Below are 10,882 nucleotides of genomic sequence, written 5' to 3'. Positions count from 1 at the left end.
GGCATGGAGGGTCTTGAGTGTCAGCAAAGGAGTTGGGTATTGATCCAAAAGAGACTAAAATTGTCATTTGATATATTTTCTCTCTATATATGTGTATATATTAATATATATGATAGTGTATCAGGATTTCTCAACTTTGAAGCTATTGACATTTTGGACTGGAAAATTATTTGTCGTGGAGAGCTGTCCTTTGCATTGGACGATGTTTGGGAGCATCCCTGGCCTTTATCCACTGGATGCCAGTAGCATCTCCTCTCCAGTTGTGACAACAAAAAATGTCTCTATGCATTGTCAAAAGTCTCCCAATGGGGCAAAATCACCGTGGGTTGAGAACCACTGCTTAGATCCTTCATTCACAAAAGAGGCATGCTGGTTGAGCAGGGAAGCCTCAGTCATAACTTAGACTGAGTTTTTTAGGTAGTCTATTGTCTTGTACACATATGTGTATCCTGCATCACCTGATGTGAGGCTAACCCTTCCTAATACAGCGTTTCAAATTGCATGCCTGCTTCTCCTTATATCAGAATCCACACAATGAACCAATATCAGGCTTTCTATAACAGATATAAAAAATGAGTTAAATTGTAATGTATTAATAAAATGAAAATTAAAAAATAATATCACATGTATTAGCACAAAAACCAAAAGATATCTGAAATATACCTAGTAAAATGTTGGCCATATTTCTATGTAGAAAAATAGTGTGATGGTATTGAGATAAACTAGAGAAAACCTAAATAATGGAAAGGTAATATATAGATTGTAAGATTTCATCATTTTATTTTATTTTATTATTGTGTTATTATTATTATTTTTGAAATAGAATCTCACTCTGTCACCCAGGCTGGAGTGCAGTGGTGCGGTCTCAGCTCACTGCAACCTCTGCCTTTCAAGTTCAAGCGATTCTCGTGCCTCAGCCTCCCAAGTAGCTGGGATTACAGGCATGTGGCACCATGCCCAGCTGATTTTTCTATTTTTATTAGAGATGGAATTTCACCATGTTGGCCAGGCTGGTCTCGAACTCCTGGCCTCAAGTGATCTGCCCACCTCTGCCTCCCAAAGTGCTGAGATTACAGACGTGAGCCACCATGCCCAGCCAGATCTCATAATTTTAAAGATACCTATTATAATCAAACTGATCTACAGATTCAATAAATATTATCCAAAATCACAGCAGCTTACTTTTCTTTTTGGCAGAAATTTACAAAATAATTCCAAAATGTACATGTAAGTACAGAGAGGCAATACAGAACAAGCAAATCTTGAAGGAGAAGAATAGGTCAAGTTTTCTGTTACCACATATCAAGACTTATAAAGCTATAGTAAATAAGAGCATGGGGGATTATAAAGTTAGACAAATAGACAAGAGGAAGAGAGTCAGAAATGAAAAGGACCACACATATGGGCATCTGGTATATAGAAAAAGTAAGTCTGCAGAATAAAGAGGGAAAAGATGGTGGTTTTTTTTCAACAAATGATGATTGGTCTTTTTCTTTTTCTTTTTCTTTGAGACAGAGTTTCGCTCTATCGCCCAGGCTGGAACAGAGTGGCACAATCTCGGCTCACTGCAACCTCTGCCCCCTGGGGTTCAAGCAGTTCTCGAGCCTCAGCCTCCTGGGTAGCTGGGGCTACAGGTGTGTGCCACCACGCCCAGCTAATTTTTTGTATTTTTAGTAGAGATGTGCTTTCACCGTGTTGGGCAGGCTGGTCTCGAACTCCTGACCTCAAGTGATCCACCTGCCTTGTCCTCCCAAAGTGCTGGGATTACAGGCATGAGCCACTGCCCCCCACCAAGTGCTTGGTCATTTTAATACCAAAATGAATATACTTATCTCTAGATAAATGAATTTAGATAGATAGATAGATAGATAGATAGATAGATAGATAGATAGATAGATATTCCAGGTGATTTTCCCTCCTACTATACATAAATATCAGTTCTAGGTGCATTTTAGATCTAAATGTGAAAGGTAGAACAAGATAGCCTCTAAATGTTAATAAAGGGAAATATCTTTGTGACTCCTAGGGAGCAGAAGATTTGTAAAACAAAACCCACAAAACACTAACACATATGTACATATATAATATATGACAAATACACACATACGCACACATATAAATAAATTTGGATTCATTAAAAGTAAAATCTTTTGTTCCTCAAGTTGTTAAGAGATTCAGAGGTTCAAATGGCAAGTTACAGTGTAGGGGAATTGTGTTTGTAACACATGGAATCAACAAAGAGCTTGTAGTCAAAATATAGAAAGAGCTACTACACATCAGTAAGGAACAGAAAAACAAAAATCAAGTGATTTGAAGAGGCATTTCACAAAATGGAATATTGAATAGTAATAATAATATAAAAAGGACTTAACGACATTACTAATCAGCTATTTACAGAATAAATAAGCAATTTTGACCCATTAACATCCAGGAAAATAGTGAAATTAAAAAGCCTGATCATATTAAATTTTGGAAAGAATTTGAAGCAACAGGAATTTAATGTATACTGCAGGTGCATGATACTATCTCTGAAAATTTTGGGGGTATCTAATAAAATTAATAAATTATGCATATCATAGGACTCAACATTACACTTCCGTATGTATATCCAGTGCAAATGTGCACTGAGATATGTGGAAAAAAATCTCCAAAAATGTAGTTTATAATAGGCAAAACTTGAAAAAAAGGTCAATTGACAGTAGGATGGATAAATAAACTATGGGTATCCAAACCGTGGAACAGTACAGCACAATTAAAATGAACTACAACTACATGGATCTATCTCACCAACATCATATTGAACAAAGCCAGACCCATGACATATCCACAATGTATAACTCAGCAATGTGAGCACATATGCATCAGAAGAAATGTACAAGAAGGGCCCTAGAAGTAAACAGAATCACAAATTTTCATTAACCTAAAATGTGTGGTAGGCAGCTTTTAAGAGAGCCCCCCACGATACCCAGCTCCTGTTAATCATGCCCTTGTGTAATTCCATCCCCTTGAATGGTGGGCTGGGCCTACTTAAACATTTTCAATGAACAGCATCAGCAAAAGTGATAGGATGTCACTTCCAAAATTAGGTTATAAAAGATTCTCACTTTTCTCTTGCTTGTACTCACTCTGGCTCTTCTGAATTGCTTGTTCTGATGAAACAAGTTGCTATGTTGTCAGCAGTCCTGTGGAGACTTCAAATGGCAAGGAACTTAGAGTGGCCTCCAGACAATAGTTGGTGAGTACTTACATCCTCAGTTTAACATGCTGTTAACAACCATATCAGTGATCATGAAAGCCAGTCCTTCACCAGTCTAACCTCGAGACGACTGAAGCTCCTGCTGGCACCTTGATTGTAGCTTTGTGAGGGACTCTGAGCCAGAGAACCCAGCTAAGCCACTCCCAGAATCCTCACCCACAGAAATTAGAAGCCATTTTTTTTTTTTTTTTTTTTTTTTTTTTTTTTTTTTTTTTTGAGACAGAGTCTTGCTCTGTTGTCAGGCTGGAGTGCAGTGGTGCGACCTTGGCTCACTGCAACCTCTGCCTCCTGGATTCAAGCGATTCTCCTGCCTTAGCCTCCTGAGTAGCTGGGACTACAGGTGCGCGTCACCACACCCAGCTAATTTTTGTATTTTTGGTAAAGACGGGGTTTTACCACATTGGTCAGGACGGTCTCGATCCCTTAACCTTGTGATCCACCAGCTTCGGACTCCCAAAGTGCTGGGATTACAGTCGTGAGCCACCGCACCCAGCCGCCAACAAATGTTTTAAGCAACAACGTTTTAGGGAAATATTTTACACAGCAATGGAAAATGAATACAAAGGATAAATATGTTGCAGTATGTTTATGTTGTGACATACTATATAAAAACAGGGATAAACTACAACAAGAATGAAATGTATAGAATATTATTTTAAGGAAAAATGTAGAAAATATACTGGAGATGTGATTCTATTTATATAACGTTCAGACATAGGTAAACGATGGTGTTTAAGAATAAAATAATTGGTGATAAAATAATTCTTAAAAATGCAGGAAATAATTAAAGTCAGGTTGGTTTTCATATATATGATATATAACATATATGACATATAACATATGATGTATAACATATATAACATATATAACATATATGATACATAACATGTTATATAACATATGATATATAATACATGATATATATTTTTGGGGAAGAGAGGAGACAGTGACTGGGAGGTTTCCCTTATTAGATGCTTGCCATGTTCTACTGCTTGGCCTTTGTCACAATTCTGCAGGTGCTTGCTTTGTAATTACTTAAGTTGGCATACATATTTTATACACTTTTCTGTACATAAAGTTTGCATATATATTTTATGTACTTTTCTGCATGGGTGATAATATTCACAAAAAAAGTTTAAAAATGAAAAAAGTGCTATTTTGTAGAACAAGAATTTTCAAAAATGGATAAAATGGAAGTTCTGAGATAGATACATGGGTATTTTATAACTAATATAAATTTCAATGTATTTAAATTTTTTCTATGAATTGTTTTAAAAATCTATTTGAAAAGTTAAAAGAAATATATTTGAGGTAAACGATTCTAAGGACTGATAGATTTATAGCAAGTAAATGCATAAAGAACAGAATGTGGAAAAATTCTTGCCATTCTACTTGATATATCCAAAATATATATGTAACATATATGATTTTATATAAAGTATATAAATAATTGCTGACCAGGCATGGTGGCTCATGCCTGTAATCCCAGCACTTCAGGAGGCTGAGACGGGTGGATTGCTAGAGGTCAGGAGTTCGAAACCAGCCTGGCCAACATTGTGAAACCCGGTCTCTACAAAAAAAAAATTAGCCGGGAGTGGTGTTGGGTACCTACAGTCCCAGCTACTTGGGAGACCGAGGCAGAATAATTGCTTGAACCTGGGAGGCAGAAGTTGCAGCGAGCCGAGATTGGGCCACTGTACTCCAGCCTAGGTGACAGAGGGAGACTCCGTCTCAAATAAATAATAAATAAAATAAAATAAATAAATAATGTAATTTAGCTTGTCAAGTTGTTGATGGCTGTTGTAAGACCTCAGATCGTGTGTGTGTGTGTGTGTGTGTGTGTGTGTGTTTCAACAAAGTGTCACTCTGTTGCCTAGGCTGGAGTGCAGTGGCACGATCTTGGCTCATTGCAGCCTCTGCCTCCCAAGTTCAAGCGATTCTCCTGCTTCAGCCACCCGAGTAAGAACTGCGATTTCAGGCGTGTGCCACCATGCCCGGCTAATTTTTGTATTTGTAGCAGAGATGGGGTTTCACCATGTTGACCAGGCTGGTCTCGAACTCCTGACATGAAGTGAACAGCCCACCTCAGCCCCCCAAAATGCTAGCATTACAGGCGTGAGCCGCCGTGCCCGGCGGTTCTTGTCTTATTAGTTTAAAAGAATTTAAACCAGAGTCACACAGCAAAAGAAGTGCAGCGTAGATTAATTTATTGCAAAGGAAAAAGAATATTTTGTAAGTTAGGTGCAGAATAGACAACGCACCTTGAGAGAGAGAGAACCCAGGGCAGGCTGTTCCTAAGGATGAGACAGCAAAGATTGGCGCCAGGGAGGCTCCCTTTATAGGGGTCTTACATGACTATTTAGAAGGAGGTGGGAAGAAGTGTTACTAGTAAGCATCTTCTGGGTGGTCCTCTGCGTGCACATGCGCAGTAGCTGTACATGCTTGTTCATACATGGGATGTCTCATTGGCATCTTAAATCTCCAGTCAGAGGTGTGTTTTACTATTGTAATGAGCAAAGGCTCAGTCTAAGTACAGGTAAAGTCAAAATGCGCATGCTGTCTCTAGGGGAAATTTCCTCTTGATAGCTGTTGAATGAGCTCAATTTCAGTGTGAATGCTGAGGCTTATTGTGTTGACTGTACGGTCACCACCGTTGCTGTGTCCCAAGAACATGGTCACCTCCTTGAATACCTATCGTGCGTCAAAGTGTCAGTAGGGTAACTGGGTCCCTCTTGCACTGTTGATTGCAAAGAGAAACAACATACACTGAAATAGAAATCACTAACTACCAGCAATAACCAGAAGATGTTCAAAGCCTTTGACCTATTTTTGCAACAATCCTTTGACTCATTAATTTTCCTATAATACATTTTGAAAACAGAAGAATTGCTAAAGTATATCAACTCCTGTGACTATAATGCAGCTATTAAGATGATCATGAAGAAGACTTGAAAATAACTTACCTTCAAATTTCATAACTTGTTTTGTTTTTTGAGACAGAGTCTCTTTCTCTTGCCCAGGCTGGAGAGTAGTGGCGCCATCTCGGCTCACTGCGACCTCTGCCTCCTGGGTTCAAGCGATCTCACGCCTCAGCCTCCCGAGTCGCTGGGATTACAGGCGCCCACCATGCCCTGCTAATGTTTTGTATTTTTTAGTAGAGATGGGGTTTTGCCAAGTTGGCCAGCCTGGTCTTGAACTCCTGACCTCAGGTGATCCAGCCGCCTCGGCCTCCCAAAGTTCTGGGATTACAGGCCTGAGCTACAGAGCCCAGCTTGTTTTTTTCTTTCTCTTTTTCTCTTTCTTCTCTCCTTCCTTCCTTCCTTCCTTCCTTCCTTCCTTCCTTCCTTCCTTCCTTCCTTCCCTCCCTCCCTCCCTCCCTCCCTCCCTCCTTCCTTCCTTTTTTAACAAAACAAAACAAAAATCTTGTGGCCATGTCAGTGCTACATGTTTCTTCAATGTTGGTCCCTCGATTTGTCTTGAGAATCTAGTAATTGAATTTCTGTCTTGGTGTATTTGTCGTGCTGGGTTTTTTTTTTTTTTTTTTTTTTTTTTTTTTTCTGCTTATCTTTTTGATGAATTTATTTTAATACTCACAGTAGTAATGATTTCTAAAAGAAGGGGTTGGGGTAACCACACCTCGAGTTTTTCCCTCTTTTTGGCAGCTTCATCTCTCTCTCTAGCCCCACTGTCACCTTCCTCTATTCCCCTCTCCCCTTTCTCTCAGGCTTTAAGGCGTTTTTGCAGTCATCAGGTAGGAAGCCCACCAGAAGAATATTCATTAAACGGATCACGCGAACAACACTGACAATCAATACCCAATCAACCATTAAAGTTAGAAAACCCTGCAACACCATCATAATACTGATGGTACAGAATTACGACAGCTGCTTTTTCCTCTCCAAGGCCAGGGTCCCGAATTCCAGGAGAGTCTAAAGGAAAGTTGGCTGGACTTGGGTATTGTTTCCTCGTATTAAAAGACCTCACCCGACGAGGGTGGGATTCGAACCCACGCGTGCAGAGCACAATGGATTAGCAGTCCATCACCTTAACCACTCGGCCACCTCGTCTCAATACACCCCCGTTTCCTGAGTATTTTATTTCAGAGTTTGTGATCGGAACCCACTGGCGGCCTTAGAAGACTTAGGACATGGTTCGAAGACGTTTGGGAGACGTGGAAATGGCTCGTTTTCACATGAATGAACAAGAACTGAATGGAAACGCTTCGAGGGGGGAAAAACGGGCTTAACTTTCATGGGACTCACACAAATGTTCGAGACATGATAGTAACGTAGTTGCCGAGCGGGTCTCTCCCTTTCTTCCGCTTCCTGGTCCCGAGGCAGGAGGTGCCTGAGCAGGCTGCGGGCGTGACCGGGCCGACGGGGCGCACCGGGTTTGCCTTCGACCTGGGGCGGCAGGTGAGCCGGTCAGCCCTTCTGTCGGCTCACCGCGTCTCGTCGCGTCGGGACAGCGCACCTGGGAGCTAGCAGGAGACGGAGATTCCCAAAACCGTTCACACCGGAGTCAATTTCTCTTCAGAGAAGCCCACGCAAATCAATCACAGGCCGAGCAACAGGGAACAGGGGAAATCCTGCAGGAATGGACCCCTGCTGTATTTTCACACTCTCACTGTGAGGATATTTTACGTTAGATTGCACTAACATCTTGAGTAAAGACCACCTTTGCTTGTTTCTGTGAATTCAGAAAGAATTATCCTTTTCTTTTTCCCCGGAAGAGCCCTTATATTGTAGTGTTTGCTGCATTGACGTGCCTGAAATCTTCAACCTCAACTCTACCCACTTCCTTACCTCTTGTTTTCCATGCTCAGTCCCATTTGGGTTTTTGCATCAGGACAGATCTAGTTTTCCTCTTCCAACAAGCGATTTTCCCTCATGGAATGCTCTTTCCCTTTCTCACTTTAGCCTGGCTGAATTATTGATCCATACTTTGGTTCTTAAAGCTGTTTTTTTTTTTTATTAACAAAATTTTTAATCAAAGTTAACTACACATGTTTTAAAAGCTCAATTACTTCAAAAAAATATGTGTACGCGAAACAGTGGTCTCTCCTATCTTATTCCTCTTAGTAGAGGCATTTTCAGCCATTTGGCATTTTGTGTTGCTGTTTTTACCTGCATATCTCCAAATATCATGCTATTGCAGAGATGGCTAGTTGTCCATTCATTATTTCTGTTTTTTCCAATAAATGGAAAATTAGCTGAACTCATAGCCACCCATGAAAAGATTACAGTGACTTCCCTTGAGAGTCAGCATCATCACGTGACCAACTTCTAAGTAAAGGCATAAGAGAGAAAATGTATGTAAAGCTTCCAGGTTATGCCCATAAGAGAAGGAAATAACCTCTACTTATCTCTTCCTCATGTTTCTGCTTTTGAGAATGAAGGCTTCATGAAACAGTGATTGAACCCAGCACACTGTAGGAAGGAGGGAGCCATGACATAGAAGACTGGAACCAAAACCATGAAGCCAAAGCATCACTCTGGCATTGATTACACCCTCAGACAGTCACAGTAATGTCTGCTTCTTTTAAGCTATGGTTCTTTTGGGTCTTTGTTACAAAGACAAAATTGTACTCTAATACATATGCTACATATTAATTTTAAGCTTAGTATTTTCCATTGATTTCCCATGATAAAAATAGAAGATTCACTTCTCTTCCTCACCGTAAACACCTCCACAGACACTCTTCTTAGCAATTTTTCCTTCAAATATAGTTATATCAGAATTTTTATTGAATGAGTAATCACCCTTTATATAATTATGTTTGGCAATATTATTTACCTATCTTTCGTGTTTTGTTTCCTGAACATTATTTTTAGAAAAAAAATCACAAATAACCATAAAAGCTTTGCCAAAACAATAAACTGAGTGATTTCTAAACTTGATATTCGGTTTTCATCCTGATGTCTTCCTTCACCATTGTACTAGACATTTTATTTCCCTGCCACTGGTGCTGTATTCCCAATTTCTCATGTATTTTCTATCTTAATATACCTTCACATTTTGGTGGAGTACATTGTAAAGCAGCTTCCTGAGAAAAAGTTTATTGTAGGTGGAGACTTTTTAATACTTCTCCAGCAACTTGATTGAATGTTTGTCTGGGAAATATTTTTCAAGCTTTTGAAATTCGTTTCAGGATTTTGAGGGAGTTTTCTATTTTCTTCTAGCTTCCAGTATTCATTTTGAGAAGTGCAAAGTCATTCTAATTACAGAGTCTACATTTGCAGTTGGCTTTTATTTATCTATTTCAGGATAATTTCCTTGTCCTCAATGTTCTGCAATGTCTGAAAGATATGCTTTAGTGTGTTTCCATTTCTATTCCTTGTTTTGGGAACTCTGTTACATCATTAAATCATGTATGTCAGTTAGGGATATTAGCTTGTTTTTTGTTGTTGCTGGTTTTCTGATTTCTGTGTTCTCTGTCCCTTTTTTTTTTTTTTTTTTTTTTTTTGAGACAGAGTCTTGCTCTGTTGCCTAGGCTGGAGTGGAATGGAGCAATCTCAGCTCACTGCAGTCTCCACCTCCTCAGTTCAAGTGATTCTCTGCCTCAGCCTCCCAAGTAGCTGGGACTACAGCATGTGCTACCACACTCAGATAATTTTTTTTCTTTTCTTTTCTTTTCCTTTCTTTCTTTTTTCTTTTCTTTCTCTCTCTCCCTCCCTCCGTCTCCTCCCTCCCTTCCTCCCTCCCTTCCTTCTTTCCTTCCTTCCTTCCTTCCTTCCTTCCTTCCTTCCTTCCTTCCTTCCTTCATTCCTTTCCCTTCCTTCCTTCCTTCTCTTCCTTTACTTGGATTTTAAATCTCCAGTATGCTTCCTCTACTTTTGGTTTTGTTTTTACTGCTCTTTCCTGGTTACATTCTTTATACTTTTAAAAAATTAATAGACATTTTAGGCAGTTTTTTATTTACAGAAAAATTGATGAGAAAGCACAAACAGTTCCCATATATCTCCTCTCCTTCCTATAGCTTCCCTTGTTATTAAATCTTATATGATTGTGGTCCATTTGTTACAACTGATGAACCAATATTGATACATTAATATTAACTAAAATTTGTAGTTTATTTTAGGTTCATTCCTCCTTGTTGTAACTCTTTCCTCTTTGATAAATGTATAATGACATGTGTCCATCATTGCTGTATCATGTATAATAGTATCTCCACTCTAAACATTCCCTGTGCTTCACCTCTTCACCCTCCTAGCAATGATGGCTCTTTTTTGCTGTTTACGTATTTTTATGTTTTTCAATATGTTGTATAGTTGGAATCATATATACAGTATGTGGCCTTTTCAGATTGACTTCTTTCACTTAGCAATATGCTTTTAAGATTCCTCCATGTCTTTTCCTGTCTTGATAGCTCTTTTCTTTTCTTTTCTTTTTTTTTTTTTTTTGGCAGTTATTTCAATTCAGGTTTTATTAAAGTTGTTTCTGAATTTTTTTTTTCAGTGATCCTTGTTCTGATGAATATTACATTTTATCCTTAGTTTTGCTCATTTGATTTTGCTTTAGTGTTTTAAGAACTTATTTATCAAATCTTTTGCCATGAATGAGAGCACCAAATAATGTATCAATACCCAACTGCCTGATTCCTTTATAGCAGTAAGAAAAGTCAGT

The 10,882-nt window shown here is 39.0% G+C and overlaps 1 non-coding gene across 1 annotated transcript; it reads right to left on the bottom strand.

Annotated features, from left to right (window-relative positions):
• Positions 1 to 7,241: 7,241 nt before the first annotated feature.
• Positions 7,242 to 7,323, bottom strand: TRNAS-GCU (transfer RNA serine (anticodon GCU)). The gene has a single exon. It is a non-coding gene; the product is annotated as a tRNA-Ser (tRNA).
• Between the last annotated feature and the right edge of the window lie 3,559 nt (positions 7,324 to 10,882).

This window comes from Chlorocebus sabaeus, chromosome 17 (assembly GCF_047675955.1).
Source record: "Chlorocebus sabaeus isolate Y175 chromosome 17, mChlSab1.0.hap1, whole genome shotgun sequence".
Classification (NCBI taxonomy): domain Eukaryota; kingdom Metazoa; phylum Chordata; class Mammalia; order Primates; family Cercopithecidae; genus Chlorocebus; species Chlorocebus sabaeus.
The sequence above is the reverse complement of the archived record's forward strand: the minus strand, read 5'-3'. Positions and strand labels throughout refer to the sequence as shown.